Genomic DNA, 18,577 nt, shown 5'->3' on the forward strand with positions numbered 1-18,577 from the left:
TGTTGTCTAGAAACAGAGAACATTAGCCTGAATAGTCATAAAGGTTGGGGAATGGTAGGTCACAAGGCGTCAGAGGAAGAGGGGTAGATGAACAGAATCAGCAGAGACAGTGAGGTAAGCACCCTGAGAGGACATTATTTAAGAATCTCTGGAGTCTGATTGGCCAGCGATGTTGCACAGGATTGTCCATACTTTTGATAAGGCTTGTTCTGTCTCCAAGTCTCATCAGAGTGACCTGAAGGCAAACCCATAGTCAGAGGGCAGAAGACTATTTCCAGATCAGGGAGGTCAAATTTGGTGAGTGATTCTTGACTCTTAGCCTTTATCCTTTGCCTTTTGACATATGATATTTAAAGCTCTCCACTCTATCTTAGTAGTAATCAAATCACATTTGATTCTGATTGTGGCTCTTTGGTATATGAATTCTTTCTTACTGTTTACAGCACATAGGTCTACTGAGGCAGGAAGGGCTCTTAGCTGCTGGCTCCTCTCTTCTATGGAAGACTGACTCTAAAGGACTCATAACTACATTAAACACATTAACATTCTGTCACCAATCATAGTCTATGTCACATGACCTGGGGAGTGGGAAGGGTAAAATAAATCCTGACTACATGGAATTTCAGAAGGACCAACCAGAAAAAGTTGCATTTGTCTTCTAATACTTGATAGTTTCCCTGTTACTCCTAAATTTTCTCTTGTTCAGGGAAAACAACCCCAATTTCTTCCAATAATTCTGATACGCCAAGATCCAATCCTTGTCACCCTCCTGGGTGGCAGTGACAAGGTTCAAGAAGTCATTTCTCATATCCCGGATGCCTAACATTGGGGAGACAGGCTAATTCTTCATTACTAATGTCACTTTGTTAAAGAGCTATTTGGATACTACTTCTTTTCATCAAGGAGTCAGCAACCTCCTGTGTAACATTGGATAAATGAATTAACATCTCTGGGACTCAATTTACTCAACTGTAAAATTGAAGGGTTTTCTAGAGATTCTTTAAAGCATAATCCATAGAAGGAACCCTACTCACATCAGATCTGTGTTAAATAGAGAACAACACATACATTTAGAAGGGAATAAAAGTCTTCTAAATTTATAAAGAAATAAGAGGTTGAGGATAGGATGGGGGGGTACAGATGGGTGTCTAAGTAAAAGGCTAGGGGATAGGGAGAGGTGAGAGGATAAGGGAGGGATTTTTAGAGGGAACCCTACTCACATCAAATCTGGGTTAAAGAGAATTTATAAAGAAACAAGAGGGTGAGAGAACAGGATAAAAGGGGGGTATTGAAGGATGTCTAGATTAACAGATAAAAGAGGGAACAACATATATATTTAGAAGGCTATAAAAGTTTTCTAAATCTAGATAGAAACAAAAGGTCAAGAGTAAAAGGTAGAGGGAGGGAAGGGATAAGGGAGAGATTCCCAGAGGTAGGTTAAGTAGCAGACAGAAGTAAAGCATTAGAGTCAGGAGAGATAGAAAATAAGAGACACACACAAACATAAAATAAAGATCAGGAATAGAATTTATTGAGCAAAAAAAATGGCAAGAGTCATAATCATGATCTCAGACAAAGTTAAAGCAAAAATAGATTTAATCAAAAGAGAAAAATAGGGAAACCCACTATATGTCAGACATATTAAGCAATATTGTTTTAGACAATTTAAAATAACTGGACAGTATAAGGTTGGAATACTGATATGGTGTAGGAAATGATGAATTGGTGGATTTATAAAAATATGGAAAGACTGGACTTATGAAGGGAGAAGTTATCCATCTTCAGAAAAATAAAACAAACATGTATAGTGTAAGAAAAATTTGGCTAGCAGCAGCTGTAGGGGTGTACAACCCACCAAGACCAACAAGAGCTGCCAGCACAGGTCCTTTGATCTGCTTTACTAAGGAAAGTAATTTTAAGGGGTTAACAATCTCACTTTAATCAAATATATGTGTGTGTGCATGTGTGTGTGTGTGTGTGTGTGTGTGTGTGTGTACATACTCAGTTAAGGAGGAAAATCCAGCAACCTGAACTTCGGAATAAATACAAATAGAAATTGCAAACATCAACAGACAGACCTTGTCTGACTCAAATCACAATTCATAGTTACCAGGAAAGCATCAACACCTGGGTTTATCAGCTGGGGAACTCTTAACAATGGCTTGCCTAGAGTCACATGCCACTCTTTCAGTGACTGAGAGCCCCCAAAAGTCAAAGGCCAACCTTGGATCTCATATACCCCTGCCAGGGCCAGAAGGATTCACACCTAGTCAGCAAAAAGGTGTGGGCTCAGGGTTTAGTACCTAATTAGCAAAAGGGTGTGGGCCTGGGGCTTTGCACCTAGTAAGGCTTAATCAAAGGCATTTGATTACTTTAGCATTTCTAAAGGAGAAAACAGTAAAAAAAAAAAAAAAGTCTCTCCTTAATTACCAATACGCCCCACCTCTTTCTGGGATACTTGGCTTTGCGGAATCTAAATAGCCATGAATCCTGGAACAAATAGAGGCATTATACATTGTGATCCAATAAATCAGGGAACTAAAACATATCATTCACAACAAAACAAAATGTATCATTCAGTATCATTCCCAAAGTACTTGTTTACAATACACCATCCACCCCAGGTCCAGCAAGTCAATCTCTTCAATCAATCAGGGAACTATAACAAAACATATCAGTATGGTTGGGATCCCTCACACCACCTTGGCCTCGGGCTGTGGCCCATACAGAGTGCACTGAGTCTGGGGGTCCCCGCATCCCCTGAGCCTATGGGTGGGGTGTCCTGTGCCACCCCACATATTGTCATTGGGTGGGAGGGTCCCTGCAGCTCTGGAGCACTCTGGGCAAGGTGCCATGTGGGCCCCCCATACAATAGTGCAGACTGGGAGGGTCTCCCACAGCCCTGGGGCCTCAGAGTGGGGTGCTGTGCAGTAGCCCCACATATTGATGCCAGGTAGAAGGGTCCCCCACAATCACAGGGACCTGGAGTGGGGAGCTGCGTGCGCTCCCCACATAGTGGCACCATTTGGAAGGGTCCCCTCACAGCCCCAGGGATTGAGGGAGATACCATGTGGGCATCCCACGTATTGGTGCCAGGTAGGAGGGTCCTCCAATTCCTGAGGCATGAGTGTGGGGTGCCACAGGGCCCCCACCTATTGTGGCCAGGTGGGAGGGCCTCCAGCAGACCTGGGCCTCAGAATGGGGTGCCAAGAGGGACCCTAAAGAATTGATGCCGGGTGGAAGGGTACCCCCACAACCCTGCAGCCTGGAGTGGGGAGCTGTGTGGGCCCTCCACATATTGGCACCAGTTGGAAGGGTTCCCTGCAGCCCCGGAGCTTTGGCATGGGGTGCCATGCTGGACTCCCACATATTAGCACCAGATGGGAGAACCTGGGCCTCCACCTGTGGAGCCATGAGGGCCAACCAATGATTGGCTGTGGGTGGAGGATCTCTTGAAGAATCAGAGGCTCAAGGTGGGGAGTAGTTCGGGCCCCCGCATATTGGTGCTGGGTGGGAAGGTCCCCTGCAGCCCCTGGGCCACTGGGGGAGGCACTTATATTAGGAAGGCAGAATTTATGATTTCAAAGAGAATCTCATATGTGCCTAAAAGGTCCGGAACCGCAAGATATAAGGAATTCTCTAGGCAGAAGGCAGGAGAACTAAAGCATGTGTTTACACTCCACAATAACAATCCCACAAACCAGCGTCCCCATTTTGATATTTTCATCAAAAGCTTCCAGGCCCAATAAGTCCGCCTTATAAGGGTAATCAGAAGGCCACAGAGAAGCGAGATGGTATAAGGCAAAATCGTATACATGCTTCCCCTCTACGGTAAGAAGATTATCCACTAGCCTCTAGTCAGCTCTGCTACCGGCAGCTCAGCTTCGGCTGTAGGCGTCTCTGGCTCCAACCGGAAAAGGAAAGGAGGATCTTCAAGCTGTCCTCTCCCCTCTTATAGAGTTTTTGACATCATCAAGCGCCGCCTGAACGACCAGGGCCGATTGGTTCTTGACTTGGCCCCTCCCCCAGCGTAGACCACGTTAACACACCTCACCTCAGCCAGCGCCACGACTCATCACACAGGAAGCTCTGGTCCTGCCCCGGAAGAGCAAGCCCCAGCGTCCAGGGAAGCTCAACGAGGCAAGCTGAGTCATTCAAAGAAAACAAAGTCCATTCTGGCTACACTCCACCCCTCACAATGTTCTAGGATGCACAATCCAATCATAATTCAAATTAAATTATATATCCTAGAACATTGTGATCCAATTATGCAGGAAACTAAAACATATCATTCACAATAAAGCAAAACATATCATTCAGTGACATTCCCAAATATTGGTTTATGATTCAAATGTGATCCACCCCTAGATCCCAGCCAGATAATCTCTTCAATCAATCATCCCAAAATAATTATTAATAATTCAAATGTCCACCCCTAGATCTTCATATCCATTACATAGGATCAATAATATCATAACAATAAAACAATATAGCAAGGATAACACAAAATAAGTACACAGAACACTATCATCATCCCCCCTCAAACAATTGGGGCTCAAAATCTTGGGGTAATGGGTGAAGGTCTCATTTGCCATAGCTTCTTCTTGCTGAAATTGGATGTAGAGATGTCCCTGCCCCAAAGAGTCCCATTCCAGAGTTCAGTTCTTTAGTGAGCTGGCAGGAATTCCAAGAATGCTATGTGCTTAGGCAGTCACCGGAAACTGCAGGGTGCTTAAACCTGCAGGAGACAGAACTAGCGACAAGGTTAACTAAAACAGAGAACAAAAAGAGTACGCAAGTATGGGCTATTATCCTTTAAATAAAATCATCTCCAGTTTAGTTGAAATTTCAGTTGTGCAGAGATCCAATATCAGAGCCAAACTCAGATGGGAAATGTTTCTTTTTAAACGGAACACAATGAGGAAACTAAGCCAAGAAGATCCCACCCTAGATGGAGACCAGGATTGTCCTCCCAGCCTTTCCCCAGATGTACAAGGGAAACCAGGAGGATCCCATCCTAGATAGACTAGGATTGTCCTCCCAGCCTTTCCCCAGATGTACAAGCTTTCATCCGTTAATCACACAAAGTCACCTTCCCTCTGAGTGGCTTGTGTCAATTACCAGCATCAGCCATACCTGTGGGGTCCGTGAATCTAATATTATAGCCCTATTCACGGTAAAATATATGGTTCAGGGGTACGATTTGGTAATTATCTTCCCCTGAATAGACAACTGTTACAGTGTTGTTCTTCCCATGGGCTATGACTTCTGCAGCCTTTGGAATATCATCTGGCTTCCGTTTTACCCATACTTTAGCTCCCAACTTTATTCTATCAATGGAGCAAGCCCCTTTTGCCCCTCTAGTAGTTATTCTGGGAGGAGGGTCAGTTTTCACAAAGGGTATTTTTTCACAGGGGATAATAATCACTTGAACTATCCTATCATTCCTACCAAATTGTACAGGTTTTTCACCCAAATTCTGGAGTGTCACAACAATTTCTTTTTGATAATTCGAATCTATCACTCCAGCCAATACATGTACTCCTTGAGCTGCTAATCCTGGTTTAGGTAATATCCATCCAAAATGATTCTGGGGGATTCTCATACATACTCCAGTAGGGGTTTTTCTTATCTCTTTCCTATTCAACCTAAAATTCTCTATACAATGTAAATCATATCCTGCCGAACCAGGTGTTCCTGGACATGGTAGGGAGACATCTTCCCTCACAGTCCAAAATTCAATATTTTGGATCTCACATGTTTGCTGTTCTCTAATCTGCGAATTTGGGGTCATCATTCTGGCTAGAGGTGTACTCCCCCCTAAGGGCCTATTATTCAAATTACGTAAGGCAATAGACAAATTATCCTTCCAATGTAGATATGAATTATTAGAGCTTAATTTTCTCAGCTATTCTTTCAACAATCCATTCATTCTTTCAATCAGCCCAGACGCTTGTGGGTAATATGGAATATGATATATCCATTCTATATTATTCAACACACAATATCTTTTCACTTCTGTGCCCTTGAAATGTGACCCATTGTCACTTTGAATCTGCATTGGGGTTCCATAGTATAAACTTACAATATCTAGGGTTTTACAGGTGTTTTTCTGAGTTGCATCCTTATAAGGACAAGCCACTAGTACACCTGAATAGGTGTCAACACACGTACATACATATTTACATCCTTTATCCTGGGGTAGTGGGCCAATATAATCTATCTGCCAAATTTGGGCTGGAACTTTTCCCCTTGCTATTTCTCCAGTTACTATGCTAGGAAGAGTTCGTTCTTTTTCTAATTGACATATACAACACCCCTCTGTTATTTGTTTTAACAACGCATGAGAGATACTGATACCCCGACCCTGTGCCTATCGGTGGGTGGCCTGGACCCCTAAATGGCCGGCAGTCTGGTGGACCCATCTTGCTAAGGCTGAGTCATCAGTTGGAGTTGGAGTAGGGACAATACATTCAGTGGCAATCTTTGCTAGTTGATCCGCGTGTGCATTGTACTCACGCTCTGGTGTGGTCAGGGTTGCGTGAGCATCAACATGAAAAACTGACAAATCCATAACCAAAGACATGTCCCATATATTTTCCCATAACTCTTTACCCCAAACTTGTTTGCCATGAATCTCCCAATTCTGATTCCTCCATATAGGCATCCAAGTAGCTAATCCATTAGCTACAGCCCATGAATCAGTAAATATATGACACTGTCCTCCCTTCTCCATTCTGATGGCCTGATGTACTGCCATCAGTTCAGCATATTGGCTACTTCCCCCTATCCTAGTACAGGGGTTATAGGCTACTGCTTTCCAATGTCTCTTCTGTCCTAAATATTTTGCTGTCCCGTCAGTAAACCAAGCGTGTTTCTTCTGTTCTACACTTAGTCCATCATACCCATTATTCCATTTCACTAAGGATGGCACCATCTGTTGCTTAGATTCAATGGGTTTTTCATTTCTCTCAGTGCCAATGTTCGCCACCGATTCATGTAAAGCAGAAACTCCACTTTTGCCTGCTCTGGACCTATTCTGAATATACCACTTCCATTTGATTATGCTCTCCTCTTGTGCATGTCCAATTCTGTGAGAAGCTGGGGTACTCATTACCCAAGTCATAATTGGAATTCCAGGCCTTAATATCACTTCATGACCCAGGGTTAGTTGCTCAGTTTCTACTAAAGCCCAATATGCAGCTAACAGCTGCTTCTCAAAAGGTGTATACTGCACTCCAGATGAGGGCAGTTTCCTTGACCAAAAGCCTAAAGGTACACTTCAGCTCTGTTGTTTTTGCCACAGACTCCAATTTGCATAGTCATCTTGTACAGTCACTTGTAACTCCACTGGCCCATTTTGCATAGGCCATAAGTCCAGGGCTAATTGTATAGCAGCCTTTGCTTCCTCAAAAGCTCTACTTTGTTCAAGGCCCCAATCGAATTCATATTTCTTTCTGGTGACTTTATACAAGGGTTTTAAAATCTGTCCCAAATGTGGGATGTGGTGTCTCCAATAACCAAATAGCCCTATGAACTTTTGGGCCTCTTTCTTATTAGTAGGGGTGGGAAAATCCTGAATTTTTTGTCGAGCTTGTGGGAGAATTTCTCGCAGTCCTCTATTCCACTGTATCCCCAAGAATTTTACAGTTTGAGCTGGCCCCTGAACCTTTGCGGGGTTGATTTCCCATCCTTTGCTTTTCATATGGTCAATTAATAATGCTAAACTCTCCTCCACTTCTTTTATATTCTTTCCCTGTATCATGATGTCATCTATGTAATGTGTAAGCTGTACACCAGGTAGGTTTAATTCATCCAAATGCTCAGCTACAATCCTGTGGCAAATAGTTGGGCTATGAATATATCCTTGTGGCAGGTGTGTAAATGTATACTGTCGGCCTTGCCAAGTAAAAGCAAACTGGTTCCATTGCTTGGGGTCTATTGGGATCGTAAAGAAGGCATTGGCCAAATCAATAACTGCATACCAAGTCCCTTCATGTTTTTGTATTCTTTCTATTAGAGTAACCGTGTCTGGAACAGCAGCATACAAGGGAGGAGTCACTTTGTTCAGCTGTCTATAATCTACTGTCACCCTCCATGTCCCACCTGACTTTCGGACTGGACAGACAGGGTTGTTCTATTGAGTAGTTGTAGGGACTAACACTCCTGCCTCAACACATTCTCTTATAGTGTTGGCAATTTCATCTTGCCCACCTGGCACACGATATTGCCTCAAAGTAATTACTTCAGAAGGTTCGGGCAAAGTGATTGGATCCATCTTGATTTTCCCCACTAAGACTGCATTAATGCCTATTTTCCTCACAGCAAATTGGTATTTCCCTTCAGGTAAATTTAAGGTCATACCCTTCAAAATGTCTATTCCAATGATGTATTCGGGAATAGGCACAATAACCACACTATATTCTCTCTTGGGCAACTGTCCAATTTTCATCATCAATTTAACTTGTCTGGCTGATATTTCAGTCCCTCCTAGTCCTGTGATGGTAATAGGAGTTCCATGGCTGAATTTGTCTGGATTCCCATAGATAAGGGTGGCCTCGGCCCCAGTGTCTATTAATGCCCTAGTTACTCTACTTGACCCATTTTTCCAATATATGGTCAAGTTAATGTGAGGTCTGCAATCCAGCTTACGTATTTCCTTAATTTGGGCTGGGGCCTGGCCTGTTTCCTAGTATTCCCTGGCATGTGATTCACTTGAGTATGAAGGTTCAACATCTGTAGCATTTGCAGGAGCAGTTCTTATTTCCCTATCTCTCCTGTTATCGAGTCCTTTATCTTGGTACATCCTGTACAATTCATTGGTTGGAATGCCGTCTATCATTTCAAAACCTACCCCTGCTCTCAATAGAGCAGTGAACATTTATCTTCTTGTCACTCCATTTTGGCGCCAAGTTTGCTGGCTGTTCACCCTTCTCTCTCGAGGAGATCTGTCCCTTCCCCAGTCTCCTAAGTCATGTAACTGTAAAATCTTATTTATCACCTCTGTAAGATGGGTCCCTACTTCCCCAAATAACAGATTCAAAATTAGTTGTTTATAAGCAGGGGGAGCTGTCCTAATTATTAAATTCCTATGAGGGATTCCTATGGGATCATTGTAATATTTGTCTGCAGTTCCTGTCATAATAGCAGTCTTCATTACCTCCTCCTTTAGTCTCATGATACAATCTTTAAGTGAATACCAGGGTCTGTGCTCAGTGGGCCACATAGAATCATTAGTATATCTCTTATTGCATCCCGCAGCAGCTAATGCCAACAGGGTAGTCCTGCTAGCATCATCTCCTCGCTGATGATGTTCCCTAAAAGCTTGCTGAACTAGAGGATCGTGGCTGACACCTATGAATCTCATACAGTCCCTCTTATCTACTAATACTCCACCGGCCCCTTGATCACTGAGCCTTACCATCCAAGATATTAATGGTTCTCCTACTCTTTGGCTGAATCTATTCAAAATATCTGTGACCTCTTGTGGTGAGAAATCTTCCTGAAATTCCCTCGTAACTAAATTGCCACCTCTGGTTTCTGTCCTCCTCCTCTCTATGGGACGAACGCTTGTCTGAGTATTTAACCATCTCCCATTCTCTGTGTGAGGGATGTCCTGAACCCTAGTAGCGTTTTCTGTCTCAGCCCCTAACACTGTCTCCTTTTCCCCCCACTCGCTTCCCCTGCCACCATGGCAAGGACAAAGCAGGCAGTCAGGCTTGGTCTGGGCTGAGTTGGGATGCACTCTTGGCTTATTTGGCCTCCTGTTGCTCCTAGCCACATTAATAGAAAAGTTCTCATCTGAGTCAGTGGGTTCTTGAGCAGCAATCTGTTCTCCTGCTATCTGAGATTCCCCTTCTTGCTGTGGGGTAGGAGTGCCCCCATCTCTTTCACTTAATCTCAATCTTTCATATACTAGCCGGTAGGCTGATAACACTATCCAGCTTTGCCTAGATAGTGATGCCCCTGACTGAATCCCAACCTCTTGTAAACACCTTTCCAAATCTTTAGGATCTCCTCTCTGTAGCCTTGGTTCCCAGTTTTCACAGGGTCTGGCTTTTTTAGCCAATTCCTTTGCTAAGAAGGAATAAAATGGATCCTCCCACCCTGGGATATTCATCTCTTCCTCTGAAGTTCTTCTGCTTCTGAACAGAGATCTTATATCTAGCGATCCCATCCACCTCATCGCCAAATATATTAGGAAGGCAGAATTTATGATTTCAAAGAGAATCTCATATGTGCCTAAAAGGTCCGGAACCGCAGGATATAAGGAATTCTCTAGGCAGAAGGCAGGAGAACTAAAGCATGTATTTACACTCCACAATAACAAGCCCACAAACCAGCGTCCCCATTTTGATATTTTCATCAAAAGCTTCCAGGCCCAATAAGTCCGCCTTATAAGGGTAATCAGAAGGCCACAGAGAAGCGAGATGGTATAAGGCAAAATCGTATACATGCTTCCCCTCTACGGTAAGAAGATTATCCACTAGCCTCTAGTCAGCTCTGCTACCGGCAGCTCAGCTTCGGCTGTAGGCGTCTCTGGCTCCAACCGGAAAAGGAAAGGAGGATCTTCAAGCTGTCCTCTCCCCTCTTATAGAGTTTTTGACATCATCAAGCGCCGCCTGAACGACCAGGGCCGATTGGTTCTTGACTTGGCCCCTCCCCCAGCGTAGACCACATTAACACACCTCACCTCAGCCAGCGCCACGACTCATCACACAGGAAGCTCTGGTCCTGCCCCGGAAGAGCAAGCCCCAGCGTCCAGGGAAGCTCAACGAGGCGAGCTGAGTCATTCAAAGAAAACAAAGTCCATTCTGGCTACATATGCACATAGGAGTGATCTCCATTACATTCAAGTCCTGCTGTGTGGGCCAGGGTTTCCTGGCTGCAATCAGCATCAAGTGCTGTCCATCCATGCTCTTCACCATCTAGTACAGATGTCACTGCCCCAAGCACACCTCTGCCACAGTGTGCACTGTCATCTGTGCTCCGCCTGGCCTGTTATGCATAGAAAGTTATATTTATTGTGTTTCTGTCTATGATAAGCATTTCTCCCCTGGCTTCTTGAGCATCTGCACCATGTGGTTCCTCTTCTCCACTTGTATGCTGTGCAGCTAGAAAAAGAACAAATTAAGATCCCCAATTAAACACTAACTTGTAAATCCTAAAAATTAAAGGTGAGATTAATAAAAATGAGTATAAAAGTTGAAATGATAGATAAAACCAGGAGTTGATTTTATGGGGAAAATATTTAATAGATAAACCACTGGTTAAGTTGATTTTTAAAAAAGAGAAGAAAACCAAATCACTAGCATTAAAAATGAAAAGGGTGACTGTACCACTAAGAAAGATGAAATTAAAGCAATCATAAGAAGTTATTTTGCCCAATTATATGCCAATAAACTTAACAATTCAAGTGAAATGGAAGAGTATTTACAAAAATATAAATTGTCAGAATCAGCAGAAGAGGAAATAGAATAGCTAAATAAACTTACTTTAGAAAAAGAAACTGAACAGGCCACAAATGAGCTTTCTTTAAAAAGAGAACCAAGACCAGAAGGATTTACCACCAAATTCTAACAAGCATTTGAAGATCCATGATTACAACATTAAATAAATTATTTGGAATAATAGGCAATGACGGTATCCAACCAAACTGCTTTTATGAAACAAACATGATACTGACGCCTAGACCAGGAAGAGTTAAAACAAAGGGAGAAAATTATAGACCATTTTCATTAATGAAGATAGATGTGAAAATCCTAAAGAAAATCCTTGCTAGCTGTCCATAATGCCTAGAATGCACCCTAGGTAAGAGAAGTCCATCTCCTGATTGGAGCTCCTAGTAGAACATTGCACACAAGATATGTAAATAGGGGGATCAAAGGGCATTTGTTCATGCACAGCAATGCAAGCATTGTCTGCCCTGTGCACAGGTTGTAGAAATCTTTTGAATTTATAAAAACAATTCAAGCAATTTTGACAAATGGCCACCCCATGACAGTGATGAGAGGCAACATCCCTGCAAACAACACAAAGAGATCCAGGAGGAAAATAAGGAACAAGCTGAGTTCCATGATGTTTCAACAATCTGTCTAGCAGCTGTTCTGGGCGTGAAAGCCCAACAACAAGAACGCTACCAACACACTGCAAAAGCACAGGTTCTTTTGATCTGCTTTACTAAGGAAAGCTACGTGAAGGGGTTGACAAGCTTACTTTAATCCAGCATACAAATGTCATTCACTTAGTTCAGGGGGAAAAGCCAGCACCCTGAACTTCAGAACAAATACAAACAAATTACAAACGTCAACAGACAGACCTTGTCTGATTCAAATCCCAGTACAGAGTTACCAGAGTTTAACAAAGTCTCAGCATCTGGGTTACAAGCTGGAGGGCTTCTACCTACAGCTGCCCAGAGTCTCTGCATCAGCACCATCATGAGTGAGAGCCCTAAACAAATTACAAACAGACAGACCCAATACAATTCATGGTTACCAACATCTAGGTTCAGCCCGGGAGCTCAGAACAAGGGCTGACCCAGAGTCACAAGTGCCACCACTGCTGTGGGTAAGAGCTCCAAAGAAGCGAAGGCCAACCCCTAGTTTTATATCTTTTTCAGCGTCAGGGGTGAGTCACACATGCGACTCACCCACGTGACCTAAAATCGTCACAAAGAGGCGACTTAAACCCACGTGGTCTAAAAGCCTCTGCTGTCCCAAACCTATCACTCAAACTCATTTGTAAACTAGGCCCTCCCCTGAGTTAGCCCCACCTTGGGCCCCATCTTAGTTACCAATCCATACCCACATAGGTTTTACACCTAATAGGGGTTTGGGCCTGGGGCTTAGCACCTAGTAAGGCTCAATGAAATACACTGAATTACTCAAAGGAAACAAACCAAACTTTTCAAGGGCACTTGTTGAACTAAGTGCTAAGAGCCCATTTTGCTTACCGACACACATGAACAAAGGAACAAAGTTTCAGGAACAGGTAGTTTAGGAACTATTTGTGGAGGGGATGGTGGTGGTAGTGGTGTGCTTACTTACCATCTCATATAGTTGTCCAGTCTCTGAAACATCCTCGATGTGTGGCATTAATTCTGTTTGATTTCAGGTATGAGTCATAGGCAGCCAATTGTATGACAGGATGTCGCAGCCAGGTTCAGAATTAACCTGGTGGGAAAATGTCTTATATACCAAGATAGAGATAGATTAAGAGAACCCTACCTTGACCTCTGAAAGGTCATTTCTCTCCACTTTCCTAGGGACAGACATCCTCCTGTGGCAGTCCTCAGACTACAGGTGCACATGGCATTTTCCTTGAATGATGAACCAGAAGCCTTATGCAGGATAAAGACACTTATACCTGGACTTAAGACTTGATATAGCAGCAAATTGAAGTCCCAAGAGTCTCTTCCTGAAACAGTAAAATTTCACTAGTTACAGCTCAGGGCTAATTAATTGTTATTTTCTCATAAATTAGCCTCAAATTTTCATTTGGAATTTTGTAACTATTTGTAACTATTCACAAATTTCATCTATTCACAACTATCATTCACCACCTGGTCTGCAGATGGAGCCAAAAGAAGAATATCAGAACATTTCTAGCAGTGGGATGAAAATAGACGAGATTCCCCCAGGAGAGTCCATGTAGGCAAGTGAGCCATAGCTAGGCACAATTTCCTTGGTGGAAGCTATGGTATCAAAGAGAGCTGCGGCTTTAGAACTAAAGAATGGTTCAATCTCGGGCAAGGACTGGCTTGTGCACAGTGATAATCTTGTTCTGTAAGTGCTTCAAGAGGGGTGCAAGCTAGCAGACGGCCACCAGTGGATGGAACTTGAAAGGGAAGCTGATTAAAAGCTTCTCAAGTTAGACAAGTGGCTGTCATGCACATTGCCACTGGGCTGGTGGCTGGAATAACCCATTCTTGCTTAATTAAATCTATTAACCATTGTGTGCCACAATGGCACCACCCCTTTATGAACTAATATATATGTATATATGTATATACCCGGTGATAGAATTTCTGGGGAGGAGTGGCTTACCTTCCTCCATCCACTCAGACCCAAGAGACCTGTTTAGCTTGGTACTACTGTTTCCACTTCTTCACCACCAGTTCATACACGGAGAATAACTGATTCAAAATAATAGCATTAAAAGATAGAATTACATGAATTTCCAAAGAATCCCAAAGGACACCTACTTATTATTCAAAAGTTTCATTTCTTCACTTTGGGTGGGAGAGGTCCTAGTTCTTCAAATGGCAGTGCTGCTGTGTTTCACACTACCTTGTCAGCAGGACTCATCCCAAAGAACCTCACAGAGATCTCCGAAGAGGACTTCACCGTGCTTTTCTCCCAACAGTAAGTCATTTGTACCTATTATTTTCTAGGGTTTTTAACACCAAATATGCTCTAATAACCACATAACAGATATATGTATAATTTAGTAGTTGTAAGCACTTGACAACTCTGTGTTTCTCCCAACGATCCTGGGAGACAGGCGTAAATATGTGGTATTCCCTTTGTACGTACAAGGACTGATTAGATTCTCTAATTTACTGCCATTACAATATTTTCTCCCCAATCAGTTTTGATTTATAATGACTACTGGCAATAACTAAACTTCATTTTGCACAAAGCTCCATTATTTTTAGTTGGCTTATATTAAAAACATTCGTGGTAACACTCCCAATTTCCCATTACTACTTCTTTGTTTCTTTGAGTTTCCCAAAGAGGCAAACCAATTCCTTTAAATGTTTTAAAAAACTAACTCTTTATCCTGACTACTTAAACAAGAGCAAAGACATAGCCCTTTCTCTATCAATCAACTAATTAATATGCATTTTATGGAACTTGTTTTGTAGTCTTATATTGATTGGGGAAGGAAAACTTATAGCAACTACCAAAGGGCATTGCTTTTAAAAAACATTCCAAAATCTTTGCTATTTCACAGAGATTAAGACACTCTCAGAAATCTCCTTTTCAAAACTCCAAAACTCTTTACTTTCAAAACTTGAATTTACTGTCAGTTCAAACAAACTCCAACTTTGTTTACACACGTACCCATTCTTAACTTTTCCTGTTTTCTTAAGGCAACACTACTCTTTCTTTCTTCTGCTTGCTTCATTCCTCTAGTAAATCCCTTTTTGGTTCTTTGGTGGTTACAAATGCTCAGTTCATATCCATTTATTTAAAGGTTTTTGGGCAATTAGAATTAGTTACAGTCACATGGATTTTTGTAAGTAATGGGCAAATAGACCCCCAAAACAACTCACTCAGCACAAGTTCCTCATTATAGGGTGTCACAGATTTCAGTAAGCAGGATGACTTTGGAGAAGAAATCTTTTCTCTCCTCAAATTTAACCTCTTTTTTGCTGGAAAGGCATTTATTCAGCTATTTTGGCCCAAGGGGAATGGCCAAAGCCCAATTATGGTACAGGAATTCCACTACTGGAAAACTTTCTCATAGAGATTGGATTTTTCTGAAGGGCTTGGGGCATAACTTTTCCTCTGTTTCCTTTCAAATCATTCAAAATTAAGTCTATTTATTTTATTTTTTTTTAAATAATTTGCAAGTTCTGCTTTTCCCTCTCAAAATTTGAGTATTTCATACCTTTATAAGCCATAAGCTTATTTTCACCTGATCTTTTGTAATCTGAGCACCCCTGATCATTGATGACTATAATCACTTTCTAGCTTTTCATTGCTTTCGGACTGGCCACCCTACTTTCAAAGCTGCTATTACAGTGAGCTGCTCAAAGTAGCCTCGGTTTGGCCGGTTAAAAGCAGCCCCAATACTGTGAAAGCTCCTAAGGACCTTCCTCTCTCATTAAAGGGTTCCAGGGCTCCACCACTAGCACCCACTCTCTGCAGCTGGTATCACAGCACCCTGCTCCTGCAGTCACAGGTGCCACTGACAGCAGCATCACCCTTTCCTCTTTCTCCTTTGTATGTAAGTATGCATGTAACTAAACTATTCCTTATATTGTTATGGTTTGGGAAATAGGGGGTTTCTGTCCTGCAGAGGCACATGGTTCGATCCCCTTCAGCCTTTATGAGAGACTGTTAGAGATCTAGTCACAGACTGGAAGCCCTACCTGGGGCCACCTCTAATAGATGGGCATGCGCTTAGTTTTATCCTGTATCTACCCTTTTTAAAAATTCATATTCTTGCTTAATTCTGTCTTCAGCAATTATTTCTCTAACTTACTATGGCCTTATTTAGACAATTTAAACTTACTTTGACTAACCAATTGATTTCAATACAAGTTTTACTGTGTTTCTAATTTACCTAAAATTTACATAATTTACTTAAACTGCAGTGGTATCATTAAGCTTCACTTACCTTCAGTTATTATCTAATTTCAATACAAGTTTTCTTTTTCTGGGAGCACTTTGGGAATCTCCTTCAATCTGAGATCCCTAATCAAGACTTGCCTGGTGCCCTCAGGTTGGTTGTTGAAAAACAACAAACCCCAATTCTACCCATTTTTATTCTTTTCTGAAGATCGTCTAAAATTTACTGGTCCTGGCTTCTAATAATAAAAATTCCTTCTGCAACAAACTTAACCGAATTTTAAGGACAGTTTTTAAGTTTGCCTTTATTCTACACTAAAATTAAAACCAATTTCACAGATCGATACTCCAAAACTTCAGACTGAGAGATTGGCTAGCACAAACTTCTTCAGGCTCAGTAAATGTGGCTCCTTTTTAAATTCTGGGTTGTGAAATTATTTAAGATGGCAAGAGTTTTATTCTAATTTCTCCTATACTATTCCCAAAGTTTTTCTTATTTCAGCACTTCCCTGAATCTCTCCTGAGCATGTCTCATGACTAGTAAGACAGTTCTTAAAATGCAAAGTTCAGCTTTCAATCAATCCCCAGTCATTTTAAAGGTCCCTTTTGAGAAATAACGATCTGTGAATTTGTGGTTGTTGTTTACATTAAACTCTATGGAGCATCATTATCTCTGTCTGCAGGAGAGATTGTGATAGAGGCAAGTCCATATGTACATGAATACACAGATTCAGTAATACATATATGTACACATATGTGCAGCATGTATATAAATAGTGATCCTATGTGGATGTGTGGATATATGGCATATGGATTGAGGCATGTGTAGAGTGAACAGGTTTGCACTAAAATGCACTAAAAGATTCCTGGACCTAAGAAAAGAGTGGATGAGGCTTCTGATCTATATTATTGTCAGGAGACTGACAAAGGACAAAGGCAGTTTGTATAAGTACTATTTAGGCATTTTTAATTGTCACTTAGTCTCCACATTGTCCACACAACCTTTACTATAGGCAACTAGTAAAATGAGCCAAAGCTTTCACCACCACTTCTCTGGCTAATAGCTGTCTTTGTGGATGAAGAAGGTTTCCTTGCTCCCAGTCAGGTCAACTCCCTGGATGCTGGACCTCAGGAAATCAGGAGGTTGCCTCATACCCTGGTCATATTTCCTGGAAGGTTGATGTTTGGCCACCTAATCAGACCAGGAAAGGAGAAGCAGAAAGGGTTGCCAGGGTAGCTGATGCAAAGGTGCCTGATTGATTCTAATTTCCACATTGGAATGGCAGCAGGATAGGAGCAAAGAACACATCCCCCTCACCATAGGAAATCTGGAGACAGAGTGCACTGCTGGTCACAAAGGAGATTTAAATCATGAGTCTAAGATAGAAGCTGTTTCTTCTTTTTACATGTCTAGGGAGTATCAAGACCTCCTCCTCTACAATCGAAGAGACAACGGATTCATTTCAAAGCACCCTTGTCCTTTAGGTGAGTCACTCCATGGCTGGAAGCAGACAAAGAGTTCATCATCTCTGAATTACCAGTGTTAAGCCAGCACATAGGGAGGAAGAGAGGACAACCATGAGCATGTTCCATGGGATGACTCAGGCAGGAGGGCCCATGAAAGCAATGCCTTCCTTAGAATCCTAACCAGTCTCAGATGCATCCTCCCTCCCAAAATACACAGCACCCCACCTACAATCCTGGTAGCCTGGGTCTCCTTGATGGGGCTAGAAGAATCCCTGAGACTGGAGAAACAAGAATGTGCTTGAGTAATGTGGTCTAGGGCCTCATGTGTGATTAGCCCAAAGGCAGAAAACAACAAATGGGCACTCTGCCTGCTCTGAGGAAGGGAGGAGAAGGAATGTCATTCAAGCCCTTTGCTATTCCTGCCCTCTCCTGGTCAGTCTCTGCATTTGGAGAAACATGTTGCCCTCAGGTCCGCTGCTCTTCTCTCTGCTTCTGAGGAGAGTTTCCAGGTCTCATTCCCAGCATCTGCTTCCCTCCCTCCCTCCAACACCACCTCCACTCTCCTCTATCACAGGAAATGATTCTGTGCATCTCACCAGCAATGCTGAACTTTGATATCCTCTCTAACTCTCTGTTCTCACTCTGTATGACCTTGTTCTAGATCTGATCATGGTGCCACATTATTCAGATGATATGTGCCCGGTTATCTTATTGTAGCCAAAAAAGGAATTAATCACCTTTCTCTAATGTCTCACACATATGAATCTCTCTCTCTCTCTGTCTCTCTGTCTCTCTGTCTCTCTGTCTCTCTC

The sequence above is a fragment of the Trichosurus vulpecula genome, chromosome 6 (assembly GCF_011100635.1).
Source record: "Trichosurus vulpecula isolate mTriVul1 chromosome 6, mTriVul1.pri, whole genome shotgun sequence".
In the NCBI taxonomy this organism is placed as follows: Eukaryota; Metazoa; Chordata; class Mammalia; order Diprotodontia; family Phalangeridae; genus Trichosurus; species Trichosurus vulpecula.